Raw genomic sequence first — 22,401 nt, 5'->3', positions numbered from 1 at the left:
CACTAGTACACTCACTACTACATACCTGTCAACCCCTTATTAGTAGCACACTCACCACTAGTACACTCACCACTTGTACACTCACCACTAAATACATGTCAACCCCTTATCAGTAGTACACTCACCACTAGTACACTCACCACTACATACCTGTCAACCCCTTATCAGTAGTACACTCACCACTAGTACACTCACTACTACATACCTGTCAACCCCTTATTAGTAGCACACTCACCACTAGTACACTCACCACTTGTACACTCACCACTAAATACCAGTCAACCCCTTATCAGTAGCACACTCACCACTAGTACACTCACCGCTACATACCTGTCAACCCCTTATCAGTAGTACACTCACCACTAGTACACTCACCACTACATACCTGTCAACCCCTTATCAGTAGTACACTCACCACTAGTACACTCACTACTACATACCTGTCAACCCCTTATTAGTAGCACACTCACCACTAGTACACTCACCACTTGTACACTCACCACTAAATACCAGTCAACCCCTTATCAGTAGCACACTCACCACTAGTACACTCACCGCTACATACCTGTCAACCCCTTATCAGTAGTACACTCACCACTAGTACACTCACCACTACATACCTGTCAACCCCTTATCAGTAGTACACTCACCACTAGTACACTCACTACTACATACCTGTCAACCCCTTATTAGTAGCACACTCACCACTAGTACACTCACCACTTGTACACTCACCACTAAATACCAGTCAACCCCTTATCAGTAGCACACTCACCACTAGTACACTCACCGCTACATACCAGTCAACCCCTTATCAGTAGCACACTCACCACTAGTACACTCACCACTACATACCTGTCAACCCCTTATCAGTAGTACACTCACCACTAGTACACTCACCACTAAATACCTGTCAACCCCTTATCAGTGCCTATCTTATGACAGACCAATTCAGATCGTATTGGTCACCCCGTGCCCTTATACATATCAACGTTCATCCTACAACGTCCCATCACAAGGGATAAACACAAACAAATAGACAAACAAAAGTTGTTGCCCATATATTGAAACGGCTTTACGCCGCATGGAAAACTCAATTGCCCTGTACAACAATATGGAGATAAAAAAAAACCGCGTGGGTTGTTAGCTATGATGTTGTTGGGGTTTTTTTTACCCAATTAAATTTTTTTTGGTAAAGATGTTATAAAAATATGTTACAATTAAATGTAAACCCAAGAATCGCGGCCGAGGCCATGTTTTGCTTTGTTGAGAGAGGGGAGGGAGACCAAAAAAAAACCTTGAAACGTAACGAGCAGAGAGAGAGAGGAGGAGAGAGGCAGCAGCAGCAGCGGCGTCATTCGTAGCCGGACCTCTGAAAGCTGTCAACTTTACTAACCAAAACCCACAATTTAGCTCGGAAAAACTAGAAAGTTTCACCACTACCACCAACAACAACAAGAAGACTTGGGCAAGCAATCATTCGTATAATTAATGCGGCCCCTGCACCCGCTAGTGTTGCGTAAATATTAATTAGAACACGTAAGGGGAGAGCGCAATTCTGGCAAAACACTCCCGGGTGAGTAGTGAAGTTAAATTCGTGTCGGGGACTCTGCTAATTTAAATACTATTTTTTTAAAACAGCTGTGCACGTGGCTAATTAACGTTGCTAGTTGTTTATTTTAATATTTCACGTGTAAACGTATTTTTTTAAATGAAAAGTGAGTTTTTTGAATGCGCGGTGAAGGCTGTGTTGTGGTTTATAGCTTCGCAGAATTGCTTTGTGTGCGTCGCTGTAGCAGCGATCGCACGCACGTGTGTGCACAGCTCGCCGTGTTGTTTATAAACAGACGTAACGCTAAGCGATAGCGATTAAAAGTCGGCTATGCTCCTAATTGTTAAGATGTAATAAAGGCAAGTTGTGGGAAACTAAAGACTTCAGCAAACAAAACTGTACGTGTTCGCCTGGTCTGCGCAGCGTTGCTATATACACACTGTACTGTACACGTGCTTTCGCGTAATGTTGAATTTGTTTAATGTGTTTCTTTAAATGAAATACCATCAAAGGTGATGCGTGACCACGTTGATAAGTTGCCTGACAGTGAGTTTAATTGTTAATTGGTTTGACGGCGAAGGGACGTGTTGGTGGGTGGAGGGGGGTATCGGAGGGTCCTTGCCCTGCCGCCCAGGTGCCGATTTTTCCGGCATGACAAACTAGCCGAGACCGCTGGGGCCTACCAAGTCTCCACGTGTACCCCAGCCCCCACCTCAGTCACAAAAGTGTAACTTTTACAAGAACTTGCAATGTTTTTTTGCTTAATTAATGTCGCGATTACATGTGGTATTGCTATGCAAAGGGCTGTGTAAATGTGTGAGTGTCGTGCGTGTGTTGGAGTCGTATGGTCACAAGTCGTTGTTTATCATCTCTCATCACTCTCATCATCATCTCAGTGCCGTGAATAGTTACACAGAAATACATGGGTATCGAGATAGATACGTATAAATAGACGTCCACTGAGACGTACAATGATGCAGAGTGAGACACGGATATAGATATGCACAGAATTGACAGATGGATATCGAGGCATGTAAAGAGAGAGAGACACGTGTGGACAGACTGGGACAAACGGAGACAAACTGCGTGAAAGCGTTAAGGAGAGACGACGGATACATAAAGACGGACGGATATCAGCAAAACAAGGACACGATGTGAGGACAGACAGCCACACAGACAGACGGACAACACATAACGAGGCGAGCACTGATATGGAGGTGTAAAAATGCATTTGAAGCTATTACAATGTCAGACACTGATCATTCATACAGAGCAGCTGATACCCTCGATTTAAATCCAGGCAACCACCGGTGGTTAGACCGGGTTCTTACATGAAGGTATCATCAGCCTGGTCAACAGTGAGAAAATTCCCCGGGTTTTTAAAGATATTTTTCGCTTAGTTTGGCCTTTCCAAACCCTGGAGACTGACAACATTTCAAATCTAGAATGACAACATTTGCTTTTGAGACGAGACGAAACTTCTTCATCACACGGCATATGAGAAGTTGCACGCTTTGTTGTGGATGAGACAATTTGAAGTGACCTCCGATTTAGTTCTGTCATGTCTGTCTCTTTCAGAGGCCATCCTCAAAATGATTTGCTGCTTTTTATGAGTGTTTTTGAACGGGAAGTCTTTAAGTAGCTCATGGCATCCTGCTGATAGTTTAATTTGAATAATAGTTTTAAAAAGACAATGTACAGAAGTTGGAACCTGTTTTTGATATTACTTTTTTTGTGTTGGAACTCTTGAAAACCCAGGTTATGTTTCCAGAACAGATTTATATTATCAGAGTATGTTTTTGTTTGCATTCTGACCACAAGCATTGTGGTTAATGCAGACATGATTCCTTGTAAAAGGTTGCAGTTTGGTGTTTTAACATCTTAACACAACTGTGTTGTTGCCAGAAAAAAGGGGTACACCTATTCTCAGATTGCATTCATGTTCTTTGTACTGACGTTTCGAGACCTTTATCCAGCAGTGGATACGATCAGGACCTATTATCATGATGTGAAGGCGCAGTTATGTTGTAAATAGTATTTATTTCATGACACGATCGCATTGCCTGCTTTCCTTCAGCATGTTTGGAAGGATTACGTTTTCAACACTTACAGAAACTTACAGTATTTCTTGCTTGAGCTAACGCATACAATGAGGTCATATACTAAGCAGACGGCTCTTGAAAGTTTAGAACTGTTTACATGATAACGTGCCGTTATGTAAACTACAAACAGTGCATTCATTGTAAATGGTGGCTGGCTGTAAGCACATCTGTCCAAATTATTATAACTTATGAGAGGAAAACATTTCCCAGATTATTTAATAATAACAGTTTTTGTTCAATTTATGGCACGTGATTTTTAGTGCGGTGCTATTTTCCTATTGAAGTGGCTGTTTGTTTAAAATGTTTGTTTCATCATTTGAAATGGATGTCAGTTTTCGTTTTGTTTACCGTAGATGGGTGGGAAATATTTAACCTGACATTTTCCCTTAACAGTATTGTATCGCAGACACACGTTTGGTGTATTGTGAAACTAACGTTTACGGCATAGACATATCTTAACTTCAAATGGAATAGCATGGTTATTTGTTGTGCCATTATCCAATGCTGGGTGAAGGATGATTATATATTCAATCTATGTATTTTTATTTGTCTATAACTAAATCCTCCTGAATGTGCCTGATCTCTACACATTTCCAAGCCAGGGATTGAGGCTGCTTAATATTTGTATGATGAAACTGCCACGGAATACCATGTATTGTGGGCTTGTACTTCCACATGGCTGGAAATGGCAGTAGAGCAATGGATTATTAAATCCGTATGTGCCAATCTTTCAGTTACCCCCTTTGCATGCCTGTGGTTTCTGTGGATGCTCGACGTGAAACCCACCACTTGCTTGTAGAATTGGCCAAACATCTCCATTGGGACTGTCCTGAGAGAGTGAGTTATCATTATTATTATTTCCACAAACAAATGTATTGGAGTAGTATTGACATTACACTCGGGAATTTTTTTAAACGTCCGATTCTGGTATTGAAGTTCACTGGGCTGAATCATAGTTTCCTGTAGTGCTTATGTCAGGTGACCTATGACCAATTAACCCAGAATGTGTCTGATCTCATCCAATCTTAGCTCTATGCAGGATTGTGCCTGGATAGTGCTTGGAATGACGAGTTGTAGTCTGTAGGGTTACGTGATTATTTCATTTCTTTACAACTGCTTTTTGTGTTTAGTTGTCTTCCCACACCTCCGATTAGCACGCTTGGCTACATATAGTGCGAAAGAGGTTCAGCATCCGTTAGCAGAAGATGGTGCAGCACAATTTATTGTTGTACTGTATTTCTATGCTCCCCCACATTTGCAAACCCAGACTGACCAACGTGGTAAAGTATGGGAAATCAACCCCACGATCCGCATGGCATTGAGTAGCCCTCATCTAGCAGTGGGATAACATGTCAGGTCTAACCAGGGAAATTACTCCAAATGAACGATTAATAATCTTCAAGTGAAATAATTGTGTCAAACGAATAAGTTATTAATTATATAAATTGGCTTCTGCATTAAATCAGGTCGGGCTCTGTTGGTGCATCTGAGTATTTAAAAGATCAACGCTTGGGCTCTGATTTGTTTTATTGAAATTGTAAAATGAATTGCTAAGTGCTGTGCATTACAGCGATAATATTTCACAATTAAACCCAATGCTCGTAAAACTCAATTTAAGTGAATTGCAAATTAGATAAACGTATTGTGCATTTTGTTTATAATGAATGGCAGATGGGGGGTTGCATATTGAAGCGGGACTCTTTTATTATAATTTATAAAAATTGGTAATTAAAGTTTAATTCAGTTTTCATGCATTATGCTTACTAATTTGATTTTAAACCATGATGGGATTGTTCAGGATTACAAAGGTTGCTGTACAAATTCATTTACAGTAATGAAAAATGCAACCTAATGCAGGTTCTGTTTAGGAGTACAATAATTTTATAGCCATGTTGAAAAGGTACCCTTTGACCAAACCACAGGGGGAAAAACAAACAAGCAAAGCAACCACGATGTCACCCAGATTTGGCAATCTAAGCAGGTTCGAGTCTGGATAGTGCTTGGATGGGTGGCCACGTCGCTGGTGGCCCGACAGTGGTCTATAACATCTGTTTATACTGTTAGGAACCTCCTGGTTACACCAGCCTACAGGGGATTATTGTGTCCGTCCGTCGTGCAGGGAGGTGCTGGGTGGGGAGGGAGGAGCTGGGTAGGGAGGGGAGGGTGGGGAGGGGCTGGGTGGGGAGGGTGGGGCTGGGTGGGGAGGGGAGAGTGGGGAGGGGCTGGGTAGGGTGGGGCTGGGTGGGGAGGGTGGGGCTGGGTGAGGAGGGGAGAGTGGGGAGGGGCTGGGTAGGGTGGGGCTGGGTGGAGGGTGGGGCTGGGTGGGGGGTGGGAGGGGTGGGGCTGGGTGGGGAGGGGCTGGTCACCCCGTGGTGCCCTTATAAAACTCAGCGTTTAACCTACTCACACCGGCTTGTGCCCGCCCTCACAGTCGGGCATATTTGCGGAATACACCACGCCGCCGTTGACCCTGGCCATTGACCGAGCAACCCAACGTTCCTACCAGCTCCCTCCGCAGGAATGTGTTATGCAGAGGGCAACACAACAGAATCCATTATTATACTGTGCTACACCCCTCATCCAGCAGTGGATGTACATGTGCATGTTCAAGGGGATGATGAAACCATGTTTTCCAAACATGCCAATGGCTGGGCGTTGCTTTGCAAACGAGTTGACTTAATTGAATAACTGGTGGTTTTCCGCACATAAAACGTACATAAAAAGTACTCCGACCACATCGAGAGCTCCCAGCAAACCCTGAGTGAGGAGGGGTGAGGCCTATTTCCTGAAGTGACAAGTGCACGGAAAAAATCGCCCGGTGCCAGGGGACCATCTCTCTCTTACATTCCGTGGTGGCTCATGCCTGTACACATAGGCCAGTCTTTCCACATTAGCCACTATTTCTCATTCGGGTGTAAATCAAGTAGTGACGCACGGTTATGTTGGTAGGTAAACATGGGATCCAGATCCTGCAAGGACCTGGAGTTTTTTAAGAGTCATCGATGCTCCTTGTAAACTTAAAACAGAAATGGAAATATTTTAAGAAGTTACTAGGTTAACAGAAGCCTCCAAAATGGGAAGAAGAATGTTTCGAGGTTGTATTTTTTTCTCTGCAATGCCCTTGTTTGGGCGTGCCCTGTCCTGTGCAGTTAATTGAATGATTAATTGCCTTCCTTGCCATGCACATTATACCAATACCGATCGGCCAAGCGCCTGAACATGGGCGTTTTGGAACGGCGTGAGCTATCTTCTCAATTTCCACACAGATTTTCACGGAACAAAGCTTGGGCATTTTTTGGCAATTAATTTTTTTTTAGTTTTTATTAATATATGTTACCTTGGGCAGGACACGTTGCTAGAAGGAATGTTAGCTAATCATCAAGAACTAACGACAGGGTGCCAGCCAAAGGAAGGAACACGACCGAGGACGGTTTTGCCAAGGACATCGTGGGCAGTGAAATCAGCCGGTGTGCAGAAGCTAAATGGATTGTTGCATCACAGGACGAAGAGAGATGGTACACGGCTTTGGGAGTCCTTTATACAACAATGGATTGATCATGGATAATAATAATATTATTTAGTTTTGTTTATTATTCGCAGCTTAAAATGCGTTAGACAGTTGGGACGCCCAGCTTTAGAGGTAGGCATCTCTACACGTTATAGATTTGAAGATTTTGTGACTGCAAGGATTCATACTCTTAGGTTTTTTCGGTAAAGTCACGTAGGTAAAAATAAGTAATGAAATAAATAATGAAAATAATAGAAATAATCGTATTTATAACGTTTAGTTTTTAAATATTTATTATTTTATTTCTATTCTATAATTTTTATTTTTATTATTTATTTTTACCTACTTGACTTTACCGAAAAAACCTAAGAGTATCTTACACGTTCATTCGGGCTGAGCAATCTTTACTTTTCCCTGCGCAGCATTTGTGAGTCTCGCAACGAGAGTGCTGGGGGTGTGAGCGAGGGGGTAGAAGTGGGTTCTCAAACATTTTATCAAAAGCTCGTAGAAAAAATTGGCGAAACCAATTGGACGATGACAAGAAAGCGTTTAATGTGGCCTCGGGCCCTGTTGGAGGAACATGATATATTTCGCTGAGAATTCTTGGGATTGTTCAGATTCCCCGCGGGGACGTTCTCAAAACAGCATCACCCTCTCTCCCCCTTCTTCCCCCACTCGGCCTCCCGCAAACATCGACTCCCGAAGCAGCTTTTGCCAGCAGGCTCTGTTGGTTCAGAATTCCAGCACCAGATGCTTTGCGATTCCTTCTCAATACAGTAGTTTGTGTGTCAACTCTGTTGCGGATTGATTGTACAAGTGCGCACTGTGTGCATGGCTTCTGTGCGTGTGCGCAAGCGTTAACAGCTCTCTGTTCTTCGTAACAAATTGCACATCGCTTTGGGTGGTTAAATAATGGATAGCGTTGTAAAAAAAAAATGTTGCTTCGGGGCAAATCACCCGGAATGCACCCTCTTTCGTCAGATCTTCGGAAGCTTAGCAGGGTTGGGCCTGGGCAACGCATGCATGGGTAATCGCCACGCACAAACAAGTTGTACACGTCATGGGGGAGGCCCTCATCCAGCAGTGGATTGACACGTGCGTGTCCTTGTCTTTGTACCTACAGATGCCTTGCCCCATTCAGACTGCTCGTGCCTAAAGGGGGCAGACTTTGAATCTTGCACCGAGTGACAAAATACAGTCTGCGAAAATGTGAATGTTTGAATGTTTTTCTTTAACTCAGCTCTTGGAGTGTTTTGCGGTAGTTAGTTTTGTGCCGTAAATTTGAGAACATTTTTTTGGCTTGCAAATAATTGGCCACTCTGCGGCTCGTTACTCCACCGTGTTACCGGCCCAGAGAGCACGTCCCTTAACACGTGCTTTTGTTGAAATTTCCAGCGCGCCCTTGCAGCCAAACGCCGGGATATAGTTTATTAAAGCGGACAAGCAAGCGCTCGCAAGTTCGTTTTATTGCAGAGGGGCTGACGACGTACAGTGTAAGGCGGAAAGATTCTTCTTTCTCGTTAAACCAGGCTGGCAAACTGCGGCATGATAATTGGTTTTTTACCCTTTTATCTGGCAACAAAACTGACACCTTTTTTACAAGGAGTCATGTTTGCATTGACCACAATACCTGCAGTCGGAATGCAAACAAAAAACAGAACTCTGATAATGTATGCCCTGTCCTTGAAGTTGATTGGTCCACACCCGAGACAGCTTTCCTTAGAGCCTAGTCTCACATAGTGTTGCGCCAGATGACGCCAAAAGGCACAAAAAGGTGTCAGTTTTGTTGCCAGATAAAAGGGTAAAAAACCAATTATATTTTGCTACTGGCAAATGAGGTTCCAATGGTGTAAACTGCGGCAAGTTCATGGGGATGTTTCTCGTGCCTGTTGTCGAATATTTTGCGTGGAAGGATGATGCATCGATGAAATGTCTTATTTTAAGAAAAAAATGTGAGTTCAAAGTCGCTGTGATTTTCCTACTCAAAATGAACGTTGAGGGTGTCGTGGTGTCTTACGGCCCTGAGTCAGCAGTGTAAATTCCACTGTGTTCTGACTGCGGGTGAGTTTCCATAGGACAACCACTGTTGACTTCCCCACAAAACGGTATTGATTTTATTGACCCCCCACCCCCCCGGAGGGATGATGAGCCGATTCCAAGACCCAACCAGGATTTGGACTCGCAGCCTTACGATTGCGAGCGGCCCGCTCTACCACCGAGCTGCTCGGCCAGATGTCTTACGGTCCATATTTTTATGCATTGACTTTTGTTGTGTCGTTTGTGCAGTTTGTGCAAATGCCATGCTAATGTTGCGTTGAGGCTAATGGATGGAACAAAACAGTGCAAATGAGATGGAAGGAATAAACAAGTTGTAGAAAAACAAGACGGTAAAAACCCGTACCAAAAGTATAATTTGGTTCTTGAATCAAATTGGGACAATTTATTGGCAAACTGGGAAGACATTAATTGTTATATGCCTTAGGATTATTGCTGCAATTTACTTTATGTCCACATTGCACATGTGGGTTTGTGTTTGTCTTTGCTGCGCTACAAACTCAGCGTACCTGAGTTTTTTCCATCCAGGGGTAAAATCGGTGGCGAGCGATACCTGAATGGGTTCAGCACGCCCATCCTCTGCCCCTTGAATGAATGCCTGGTGTGGTGGTGCATTAACAGCAATATTGGCGAAACGGGTGGCCAGGCGTGGTGCTGGTGCTGGCCGCTCTCTTGCCTCGCTGGCAGAGGTCGCAAACGGGTTTTGATTCCTTACCCGTACCCGGCCGCACCAGGGTCGCAAATGGGTATCCGTACCCGTACCCGGGCGGGTACGGGTTCCCGTTCCCTACCCGTACCCTACCCGAAATGAGTGACAAACGGTTACTCACCAGTGACTCACGGTCTACCCGTACCCGTACGCGGCCGCACCAGGGTCGCAAACGGCTACTCGTACCTGGCCGGGTACGGGTTCCCGTTCCTTACCCGTACCCTACCCGAAATGAGTGACAAACGGTTACTCACCAATGACTCACGGCCTACCCGTACCCGTACCCGGCCGCACCAGGGTCGCAAACGGCTACCCGTACCCGGCCGGGTACGGGTAGCCGGGTATCGGGTAGGGTACGTGTATCGGGTACCCGGTTGCGACCTCTGCTCGCCTGGTCTTCATAGTTGCTCACCAACGGCACTTGCAAACAGTCTCTGCGGGTGACGCAGTTTGATTTGTCTTTTGTTTTACTCCCGAGAATGTCATCATCTATAGAGTAGTTTTTGTTAGGTGACATTATTGCGTGGTTTTGGCAAAGCCGTACTTTATCTAGAATTTTATCTCCCTGTACTTTAAGAGTAATAATATGCGACAACAGTCTTTTCTATCAAGAAAAATGTACAATTGTGAGCATTTGATTCTGAGCCTCCAGTCATGCCTGGCATGGCACGTGAAATTGGCATACTTTGTTTGTAACGCACACAGCCCTGTTTCAGACCACCAACTCAAAAGGGTTTCTCTGTATAATGACCCAGTGAACGTACAACGTTGGCACGTGGTCGGAACCGTTGGCCCCGACGTTACATGCTTGTTGCAGAGTTTTTCATCAACAGAATTACCACTGCGTAGGTTTTCAGTCATGCTATATGGCCCTCCCGATGTGTTTTTGGGGTTGTTGGGCGGCGTGATGTCCAATGTTTCGTTTAGGCATGTGGGAGAGTAAATGTCGGACATCATTTTGAGCCCGAAACGCATCGGATATTGATGGAAAGTGTTTACACGCAGTTCCCTGTGCATTGTTGGAAAAATAAATGCGTGAAACGTTGTGCAAGCCAGGGTACGCTTGCAACCCGAGGCGTTCGCGCGCCCTCTGACACCCAATCGCAGTGGGCTTTTTTTTCTTGCGGGGGAACATTTGCGATAAATTTCTGGTTCGCCGGGTGCGTTTAACCTTCTAGCAGTGGGCAGGATTAACACCGCATAAGGGGCCGCGTGAACTGCCAAGTTTAAAGCGGCTGGGAAGGCCCAGCCGTGCCAACTTTAAGTGGACAAGGGGGACATTTCTGGCAAGATCCACAATGAATTTTGCTACGCTAAAAATCGCGGTACAGCAAACTGTTGATCATGCGTTTGTAAAAGGTTCATCTTGAATGTAGATTAACGTTATGGCACAACAGAGGCTTGGCTCCTGTTTCTTGCCAATCATTTAAAATTTAATTTTTACATGGACTTGGGGGTTATGTACCGAGAGCATCGCTCTGCATATCATCGCCGACATTAATTAAAATATTTTCTGCTCATTCTTTATTGATGGCTCGCTCTAATAAGATTAGTTTCAATGACCTTTAAATAACCCTGCCCGCGCATTAGAAGGTTAAGAGAAAATAACTTATATTTAAACTTGCTCGGTGATACGTGTCAATTTAATGCATAGTTGAGTATATTTAGATTGTACTCAACCATTTGATTGTTTTATAAATGACTGGTTACCATTTCTATAGAGAGTGAAAGATTGAGGCGTGGGCGATGGTGAGAAATTACAACGAAAAATGTGTCAAATTATACGACGGATGCTTACTAAAAATAAAATTAACCATCCACACTAAAATGTGCATCGTGTTCAATGCATGTCAAAGCTGATTGTTGAAACTGATACTTGGGCCTTTGACAATAATCAAACCGTGCTTTCGATTAAGAAAGAGACTATGCATTTTTTAAAATTTAAGGTGGTTATTTTTGGACTTATTTGGAACTTGTGGTTTCATCCCGTTAGCGGTATTTGATTTGAGTAGATCACTGATAACAGCAATAATTGACAGCTAATCTACTGTGGCATCGAGGTCTCGGCATTAGACATGGGGGGGGGGGGTTGTTTGACCATACTTCACCAAGCTGGTTAGTGCCGGTTAGTGAAGGGGCTGATGGGGGGGGAGGGCGGGCGTGTGCCTAAGGACTCTTTCAAATAGTTTCTGAATTGAACTCGGGTTGACGGGTTCACAGCGCAGCATGCTAACCACCACTCTGCCACTTGAATCACTCTCTCGAGAATTAACCCCTCTCTCGAATGTCTCATTTTCAAATTTAGCCTTTCTTCTTTTATCCCAGTGATCGCATTATTGGCTTTCATCCTCTTCCCGATGAAGTCCCACTTGCAATAGAATCGGTCGGTGGTTCTCTCCTTTTTTTTGTTTACGATCAGTGGAAACAAGAAGATGCTCGGTGTATTCGGCACTTTGCTTCGTTCATCATTTCGTAATTTTTTTAAAATTTTAAACGTTGATTTATGTAAACCCCCACCTCTCGCTCACTCTCTCGCTCGCTCTTTTGCTCACTCTCTCGCTCACTCTCTCGCTCTCTCTCGCTCTCTCTCGTTCTGCACGCAGCCCTTCTCGCAGTCCGACGGCCTCCGACGGGTGGTTCTCTCCTCTTCCCCCCCCCAATGTCAGATTCATTGTGACGATAACCTTAAATTAAATCCCCGCAATGGGTGTGGCGTAATGCAGTGCTTTCGTTATGAAGTGTCCGCTCGCGATGAGACTTCGATTTTGGTGCCATCCCTAAAGAGGTTAGGTGTGGGTGGGGGGCTCTGCGGCTCAAGACGTTTTCGCGGTTGCGCCTTTGCGAGATTTCTATTTCGCCGCGCCGATTTTAACGGCACGCGTTGTTGTTGCGTTGTCGCCCGCTTCCACGCGACGGCGTTGGGGGGTGAGGATCTTTGCAAAGATTGCGCCGGAGTCCGATGGGAGCCACCTTTTCCTTTAAAATCTATGAGGGGGGGGCAGGGGGATAGACGTTAGACGCTAGATTGAGCCCCGCGCGTGCTCCGAATCCGGAGGATCCGCTCGTAAATCCAGTCCGTGGATGACAGCATATTAATGCCGGAGTAATAACATTGGAAAGCCATTCCAGAATGGTTTATATTTTCATTTATTAATGGGGTCGCTCTTATGTATTGGATACAGTGAGAGGTGTGTGTGTGTGTTCCTGCGTCCCAAGGTGCTTCGCTGGATAACGTCGCTCGTGTGTTCACACGGCAGTCGTATTTCTAAACGGCCGCAGTGTTTTGACGACGTGCAAGGTGTGTAAAGTGGAGAAATGACTGCAACTTTTAGCGTTGGGATGGGAATTTTTGCAAAGCTGGGGGAACAACAGAAATGAATGTTCGTGCATGGTTTGTGTAACTGCTTTTTAACGTGCATATTGTCTTTGTAAGTACAGGACTCTGTTTTAATTAGCAGGTACAGAAGCCGATTGATGTTGCAAGAGCAAAACTCGTTTGCCTGTTTAGCGAATAGTCTCCTCATTGCCCTGGCATGTCTCCAGGTTTAAGCAATCTATGAATTTCACCAGTTTTTTTAAATGTATCTATCGGGTAAGTCTCTAATAGCAATGCAACTTTGTCCTGCAGTTTTAATAATATTGAATCATCTTTACGAGATTTATTGCGCCTCCATTACGGAAAGACAGACGGAGCCAATGCCTCCAACGGAAGCGTTGAAAACTATTTCCCGTTAAAACGGATCTAAATGTATGTACGCTGAACCTCTTTCGCACCGTGCGCAGTCAACCGTGCTCATCGGAGGGTGTGGGGGAAGGACAACCAAACGAAACACACAGAGCAGTTTTAAATAAATGAATTTTCAACCGAGATGATTGAAAAGTGCACAGCTCCAGTGGCTTCCTATTATCGGAAGGAAGAGGCGTTCCAGACGGCCGCAGAAGCGCATCCGAAAGCGCCGTGCGATGCGGAGACCGTCTTTGTTCCATGGCTGGCCCATGCGTACAAGGAAATGTCTTTTTCAAATAAACGAGTGCACCCTCATTCCGAAGCTACCTACCGTGCCACAGTTTTGTTCATATCGAATAATCTTTACGAGCGCCGGTGCTCCCCACATCTCGTTATGGACGGCAGAACTAAATGCATAAACGCTTTCAACCCTGGTTGAAAAGCGTTAAAGAGCTAATGAAAACAAAACCAAGTGCCGCACTGGTGTCTGTGCCCGTCTTGCTTCCCGCATCATCTCACTTCTCGTGTCAACAAGTGAAGGGTGCTATATTGGGTTATAAAGATAAGATTAATCTTGGCCTGCAGCAGTGCGTGCTTAGCACGTCGTGCTGTGGAAGGGGGGTGGAGGGAGACCAGTAAAGCCCATCGCTGTTGACATGTGGGCCCTCACAAATGGCACTCGCCGCGCAGATCTGCCCGTGAGATTTCCGCCGCGCAACAAAAAAATGTGGAGCTCGCGGTTTCATGCAACACCGTTTCTGTTCTGCGGCCTCTAGGCAAGCGAGTGCGACGGTGGAGATGTAAATTAAGATCTTAATGTTGCGCTGTACATCTGCCTGACTTAGTTGTTGTGCAAGTGTTGAGCTGGCGTCCGTAAATCGATGACTCTGCTCGCGGTGTGGTATTTTCACAATAATAATAACACCGATATTCAGCCCTTTGTCAATGTACTGCTGGATGACGGCGTTTACCAAGTTGTGAAGGTCTTGAAGGTTGTTTCAACTTAACTCGGAGTACAGTACCGGTCAGTGCGGGTGGGTGAAGACAAGGCCCAGGACCGGTTTGGATATCACTCGCCACTGAGGGTTGCATGTGACCGGGAATTGAACTCTTGGAACGACGGGGAGGGTGGTTAACAGCACAGTGTGATAACCACTGCACCACCACTCCCTGCTCGTGTGTGTGGTGTGTAGTCTTTCTGTTCAACAGTAAAGCACGAAGTCTCACAATTCTGAGACTAGATTCCATTTGAGAATAGGTCTTGTTTCAAGATTTCGGCGGATGCGGCCCACTCGATTTTTTTACGGGTGCACGACCTGAAGAATCTGGAGCAGTTGGTGCAGATCGTCATCATACGTTGGCGTTCGTGTCAGTCGGGAAACAGATACTGCATAATTTTGATCATGGTACACCTTTAAATAACTGACCTAGGTACACATTCTGCTGTTTTCTATTTTATATACTGCTTTTTGTGTTCGGTTTCTTGTCCTTCCCCGGCTCCTCCTTTTAGCATGGTTGGCTACGTGCGGTGCGAAAGAAGTTCAACATACATACATACATAACAAATGTGTTTTTTCATTTACTAAGTAAGGCTCACAGAGCTCTATAGAGTTATTTTTCAGACGCGACCTGGCTATCTCAAATGATAGCTCAACGAAGTGGCTTGTCATCGCGTGGAAATTTATCGCAGCCAAATAATCTAAGCGTGGGCACCGACACGCTCTGCTCAAGGCATTATTGAAACTCCATCTCTGTGTCGGGCACCCGTAAACTTAATGTCATTTGAATATTTTATCATTACGGCTTTCCAGTTTTGTTCCTTCAGACTGACACCGCTAATCGTTTTGCATACCTGCTGTATATGTTATATTTGTTTAGGTCATATTTATCTCGAGGGCAACTTTTACTGCCTTTGTTTTCGTGATTCTTCTCACTTCTTACGGTTCATTCCCATTGGACATGACAATGACGGGGATGCCAGCAAATCTTGATGGTCAACTTTTTCAGTTTTGCTGTGAATACGTCCACTGTAAATGTATGCATCCCGAACAAGAGTTGCAGAATAAATGCGGCACATTGTTTGGCGGTTTTGAAAACAAGTTTTATGAGTGTACCGTGATGGGGGGGGGGAAATATCTGCAGCGCATACCTCTGTCAAACGAGCGTGCATTTGTAACCGGCATACTACCGCTGCAGTAGTATCGGCGACATAGTAGAAGTTTCAGTTTCAATTCAGTTTATTTTGAAGTACCCTGTGTGCTAGGAAGCTCTTTTAAGTCGGGTTTCATCAATAAAAACAACGCACTGTTTCCCTGACCGACATCACGCATCAGAGAAAAAGAAACGACTAATACAAATAAAAAAAGGTAAGAAGTCATATAATTTCAAATGTATCTTTTAAGAGTTTTGAGCTAAGTTAGGAATCAAAAGAAGTGGAAGAGTAGGCATAAAAGGGCCAGTGGTAAAACGCGCCGTTTCCCAAGAAATACTAAATCAAAATCTCCAATAAAAAAATCTGTAAAATATAAATGCACCATCACCAACAACGGCATTGCACCGAGCAAAAAGGCAGCATCGTAAAGAAAAAGTATAACACGTACGCTTTTGTAAAAGCTTACGTGTTATGAACATACTAAATAATTGGCATGTTCTGTTTACGTGACAAACCTTACAAATTGCCTGTGTCGGGTGGTTGCGGGTTTAGCAACACATTTATATATTTATGCCATCTAACCCAAAAAAAAAACATGAAAAAAAGAGTAGTGCAGACGAGGCACAAGAACAAAAAGGCAGCAGCAGCAGCAACACTAGCAGCAGTATGGGCAACAGCAGGAGCAGTAAAATTCAGTAGCAGCAGCAGCAGTAGCAGCAGCAGGTCAAACGGCAACGGACGTTGGTGACTGAGGCTGCCCCTCTCCCTGACCTCCCTGACCTCTCTTGCCTCGTACAATCGTCGCGTTATTGAATTCGTGCAGCCCACCTCATAAATCACGGGATTCACGCAGGCCCCTTTTTTTTTACAAAGGCAGTAAGTGGCGGTTATGGCATTAGAGTGTGGTGGTGGGACAGACAGACCGAGAGAGAGAAGAAAAAGCACCCAACCGGCGTATGTTGTAAATCTCGGCACAGTGATTCGTTGTGGGATTGCTGTGATTGATTGTTCACTGCATGGTGTGTACCGGGCGGGCAACGATGCATGGAATCGTTGATTAAAATCCGTTGCTTCGCTGGCGATGCATGCGTCAGAAATGGTGAGTGTACGAGTTGGTTGTTTACATGTTAAGAAAATGATAGATAATTGTAGATTGGTTTTCAGGCCTCTTGTCAATCCACGGTTGGGATAAAGACCTCCCAATAACACGCCACCCCACCCCATGTATGGTTGGCGGTCCATGCGGGTTGTATGACCATACATCACCGCTGCTTAGTGTGGGTCGGTGATGGGTGGTGCAGGACCCATTCTGGTATCACTCGCCACTGATGTTAGGCCATGGCTGGGAATAAAACTCAAGGGGGGGGGGGCGGCGAGAGGATTGCATGGATGAGAGGCAACACACCGATTGTTAAGAAAAGTAAAGTGGGCTGGGGTGAGACACGGCATGGCGAGAAGGGGACAATGACCGAGGGGGGGGGGGTAGAAAGTGAACGACGGAGTGGCGGCCAAAAGGAGGAAATTCGCCCGCGAGGACACCCAACACGGAGATGGATGGAATCGGCTCTTGTGCGGTTGCTAGGTGGCGGGATTGTTAGACAATTCCGACAGCCTGGTCCTGCCTTCGTGAAGCAGAGGATCGATCGTTGCCGCCGACGCCGCCGCCGACGACGATGAGCCATGCGATTATGAATTGATGATGAAGCTGATACACAGCAACCGGGGGTGGTAGCCAATGCCCTAGGAGTTGTATGCAGGCAGTAAAGGGGGGGTGTAGGTAGGAGGGGGGGGGCAACTCGGTTTCTTTTTTTTTAAATCCTTTATATTAAGTTCGCTTGCTTGCGTGCTTGCTTGCTTACGACCGTGCAAATCTTTCGGTCGTTTTTTAACCCACTTCCCGTGATCCAATCGAGCTGACATTTTGTACACAGACTCGTTGTGCGTGACAATTAATTTTCGTGAAAAAAATGTTCCAAAATTTTACACTGTTTAGGGAATTTTTAAAAAATATTTAATTACCAATTGCTTAATGGTGGCAGACAATCATCTGACCCATAGGTGGCAGCCATCTCAAGCCAGAGGACGAGAGGACTCTTGCCGCCACGCATATAAAGGATTTATAGTGAAAAACTTTGTTTTTATGGGTTAATTTTTTATAACTTCTGTGCCCGCAGAGGCGCTCTCTACCGAGATTTTTCCGTGGGACGCCCGAGGAATTTAGCGGAAAGTGAGAGCGTTCAGCGCCCGTAGGTCCACAGGGAGGGGGAGGAATGGGGTGGTGGGGAGGACGCTGTTTCGTGGTCATGGTGGCGGTCGTGGCCCGCGGCGGTCAGAATAAAAATGCAGGCGATCACCCGCCCCCCCTCCTTTGCCTCCCACTCGGCTAACTCAAAGAGCATGGCAATGAAAAAGCACTTATTAGGCTGCAATTATGTAACGCACCACCCTGTCATAACTGCGGTGTGCGCGGGATTGGTGTTTTTTAGTGGTGCGCCGTACAGTGCCGCTTTGGGCTGATTGTAGTCGGAGTCATGTTTTATTGACGCGCCTGCCAGCTGCTTGCAGTTGGGTGGTTTTGAGCGCTGGTCCCGGCGTTTGCTTTTTTGAGAGATTTCTGGCGGCGTGCGTAATGCGTCTCTCGCTCTAATTGTGTAGATAAACTGCACGAGGTTTGTAAGTATGTAAGCATTCAACCCCCCCCCCCCCGGTTTTTTTTTAAACCGCTTCGAATGTGTACGGTCTCTCCTCGTAGCTAATAATAATAATATTGCTCCATTTATTCGGCAAAAAGGTGGATTATTTGAGTTGTGCCCGAGGTGGGGAGATGGCGGGCGTGGTGGGGGGAAGCCTTAAATGCGGCAGTGGATTTACCATAGCTGACGATGGTCATGATGATGACTTACTCGGGAAAGCCTCGGTCTCAAGGCTTTTATATTTTAAGAGGAGGGTCCCGCTACATTGGGATGCGAGAGCAAAACCGGAGAGCACCTGCAGAAAAAGCAAAGCAAATGAGAGAGAATGACAACACTCAAAGCTCCGCACAGATGGGTTCAATAATGAATTTTCTCGCGCGCTGCATCTGGGGCACATCGCAACGCGGGTGTGTGTGCGCGTGCAGGCGTTTCACAAATCTCTACGTGAACCGCTGACTCTTTCCTCGGAAGCACTGGGGCTGTACAGGCGCGTGCCGCCGCTCCTGACTGCTGAAATGTATAACGCCCATTTTTTTTTTTCACGAGTTAACCTGGTCAAGGACAAGATAACGTTTTGAGAATTGCGCCAGGCAATATATATTGGTGTAGAGCAGCAGGTTTCTTTAATTATTATAGAATCATCCTTCTCCTCGATCACAGCTGTAAAATGTGTGCCAAAATGCAGCTCTCTTGACGTTGGCTTTAAATTGTACAAAAACACGGCGAAGGTGTGTGTGTGTGTACGTTTGGCTTTGTGCCGAGAGGTACGTTTTAATTTGTTCAACATTAAAACAACTTCTTTCTTTCTTCATTTGCAGAAGCGAACTTTGCGCGGACTCTGCTCCGTTTGAAACCACAGCGTCTCGGTCCAAGATCGACTATTCTTCACCATCTCATCCAGCTAACGCATCTCTGGTGAGTTATAAAATAAGATATTTGTCAACGTGTTAATAGTTGATTTAAAACTTTCGTGACTGCAGGGATTCATATTCTTGGTTCTTTCGGTAAAGTCACGTAGAAGGGAAATAATAAAATAATATTGATATAAAACAATATAATATAAAACAATATTAATATTGTAATATTTCCCTTCTACGTGACTTTACCGAAAGAACCAAGAATATGTGTCAATAGTTCTTCCCCTCTTTTTCTTCGTCGTGCTCTGGCCTCGCGTGCTCGTGTGTTTCGTTCCGGACGGAACGCTCGGACCCACGATGGTTCTCCTGATATTTTTTTTATATTTTTAAATGCTGAAGAAGAATGGAAAAAAAGCGGCGTAAAACCTATTAATATCAATTTCTTAAGTAAACAGGTTGGCTGAAGTGGTAGGTGCGTATAAAGCCAGAAGGAATATTATATTCCGTACGGTCATATTCAAGAAGGGTGGGAGGGGGGGGGCAGAGGAAAAAGAAATGGAAACGAAATAAAATAATGGCAAACATTGAACGAAACGGCGAAATGCAAAGTCTCGCTCGGGAATGTATCTTTACGTGCGGCGTGCCGTGCTGACGTTTGACCGGTCATTATATTTTTCCTTATCCGCCGCCGAGGCAGCAGCGAGACGATTTGGCACGGTTTTGTTTGTGAAAGTTGTGAACTGTTACCGAGCGCTGTCGGCCCTTTTATTTTTTGTTTTTGAGAAACAAACATCGTCAAGTAACAAAAATCTCGCTCCACTTGCAAGTTCTTCGCTTTGCTGTTTATGGGGGAAACGTAGCTCCGGTTCACCCTTCGTTGTTTTTGTTAAATGGGCGCACCACAAGCCGATCGATCGGCAGAGGCGCGTATGATTGGGGTAAAGTGTCGGTCCTCCCATCTCTTTCCACGACCTGTGGCCAGCGTGGACGAGTAGGCCAAAAACCCCTTCTGGCGAGGCTCTCTATAGCTCCCTTAAGTCAAGGGAGGCCTCAGCAGTGGCACGAGCAAGGAATTACAGGGCTGCACCTTTATCTTGTTATGAGTACACTCCACCGATGCCTCCCGTAGTGATATTATTTAAGATTCTAATTTAATGGAATTGGGGCTCAATGAGTGTAGATGGGAGGGGCGGCGGGGGGTGGCGTGCTGGGTGTGGGGAGGGGTTTGGCGCACTAGGGCAGTGCGGGCAGAAGGGAGGGGGATATTACGCCAGCCTGAACCCTCTGAATGGCTTTCTTTGTGGCGTGGCAGAAGAGCGTTTTTAAAAAAAGTTTTTTTTTCGTTCAGCCGTCCAACCCCAACCTCCCCCCACCCCACCACCTTTTGCGAGCGCCACTCGGCACACACACACAGGCCAAGGAAACTGTGTTTTTTCTTTTGTAGAAAAAAAATTGCACGCTGCTGTGTTTTGGACAATTCAACGTTGGGTCTGCGATCATTCGGCAATTAACCCGCGCTTGCGAACATGCAGCTTGCCTCCAAAGTAGACGGTTCACTTTTACCTTTGTATTTCGTATGGCACCGTCAAACCACTTGTAATGAGGGCCTCCCCAAGAAAGACGCGTTGGTTAAGGGGGTTTGTTTTGACCATATTTCACCACGCTGGTCAGTGCGGCTTAATGAAGTGATGGAGTGTTGGCGTTCGGTTCAGATGTCGGTGTCCGCTGACGTTTGTTGTAGCCGGGAAAAAAACCCTCGAGTCACCAGGTTCGTAGCGCTGTGCGATAAATCAGTACGCCACGGCTCATCCCTTGACATCTGTGCAAGGGTCGGATTTAAGCGCTGTTAACTCAACCTGCGGTTGCCCAAGCTCATTGGCTTCGGTTTCGAGGAAAAAGTAAGAAAAATTTTAATTCGAACTAAAAAAAAAGCCGCAGTGGTCCTGCAAGTGCCATTATGTTTTGGGAGACTCTCTTAATCGACTTATACTTGCGAACAAATCTCTCCATCTGTTTGCGTTTGGATGACTGTGCGCGAGGAAAACGCGAGGCCCACATGAGGTCAGACACTCGTGACGCAAACCCAGAAGCATCGTTGTGGTGTTGTGCCCGATCTCGTTTTGCCGCGTTGACTGCCATCGCTTTGTTCGACCACAGGTCGTCTTCATTGAAAGAGCGATGCTCTGTGTCGGTGAGCTTTATTATAATAATCATCACATTTCAATTATTTACCCAGTAGAGGCTCATTGAGTATCAAGATTCTTTTATTTAGGGGCGTGCTGCTTACCTGTGGATGTTTGGCCAATACCATAAATGAGTTTGGCTGTGGGATGAAAACAGAATCCAGCTCCTCGCACACACGGGTGACTCTCGGCACCGTCATCTCCCGGCCACCCATTCCAGTCCCACGCCTACAACCACGCCTAACAACACCTGGCAAGCCACGAGAATCGCCACATTCAAGTGCTAACCAGGTTAAAAGCCTGCTTGGCTGTCGATCTGACAGCTGTCGGGCACATCCAACGTGATTTGAATTTTGGGGACGTGCACATTTTTCACGTGTGCACGATTTAAGTGAAGTCACGCAGGTAAAAAAATTAAAATTAATAAAAGTAAAAAAAATGAAATAAAAATCACGACTTTTCGGAGGCAACACAAGCTTCCGTCTTTACTTTTATTAATTTTAAATGTTTTACCTACGTGACTTTACCGAAAAAACCTAAGAATATGAATCCTTGCAGTCACGAAAGCTTCAAATCTAGATTTAAATGAAGTTAAACAGTGAATAATTACATTTTTTGGAGGTGTTGTTGGTATTGCTGTGGTCACAATGTCCTCGTATCAGTGTGGGACAACTTCGTGTTCCCTGGGGTCCCAGCAATGGTTTATGCTGCTTCTGTTATTTCCTTTATTTGCCCAGGTGACACATGCCTCAACAAAGCCTCTTTTGCAAGGGCGACCTGGGTTACATTTCAAACGACCAGAGCGAAAGACATTTTAAAAGCATTCAAATTGAACAAATGTAGGCTACAGTTGAACAATACAG

The 22,401-nt window shown here is 45.3% G+C and overlaps 1 protein-coding gene across 2 annotated transcripts in view; it reads left to right on the top strand.

Annotated features, from left to right (window-relative positions):
* Positions 1-1,319: 1,319 nt before the first annotated feature.
* Positions 1,320-22,401, top strand: part of LOC144734818 (repulsive guidance molecule A-like) — a 124,887-nt gene continuing 103,805 nt past the window's right edge. The window contains exons 1-2 of one of the 2 annotated variants that reach the window (XM_078617200.1): positions 1,320-1,576; positions 19,317-19,413. The gene's annotated coding sequence lies outside the window, so the exon portion shown is untranslated. Of the gene's footprint in view, positions 1,577-1,605; positions 1,951-19,316; positions 19,414-22,401 lie in introns of those variants that run through there. The other variant, XM_078617201.1, reaches the window with a different exon arrangement.

This window comes from Lampetra planeri, chromosome 53 (assembly GCF_965212315.1).
Source record: "Lampetra planeri chromosome 53, kcLamPlan1.2.h2, whole genome shotgun sequence".
NCBI classification, from domain to species: domain Eukaryota; kingdom Metazoa; phylum Chordata; class Hyperoartia; order Petromyzontiformes; family Petromyzontidae; genus Lampetra; species Lampetra planeri.
The sequence above is the reverse complement of the archived record's forward strand: the minus strand, read 5'-3'. Positions and strand labels throughout refer to the sequence as shown.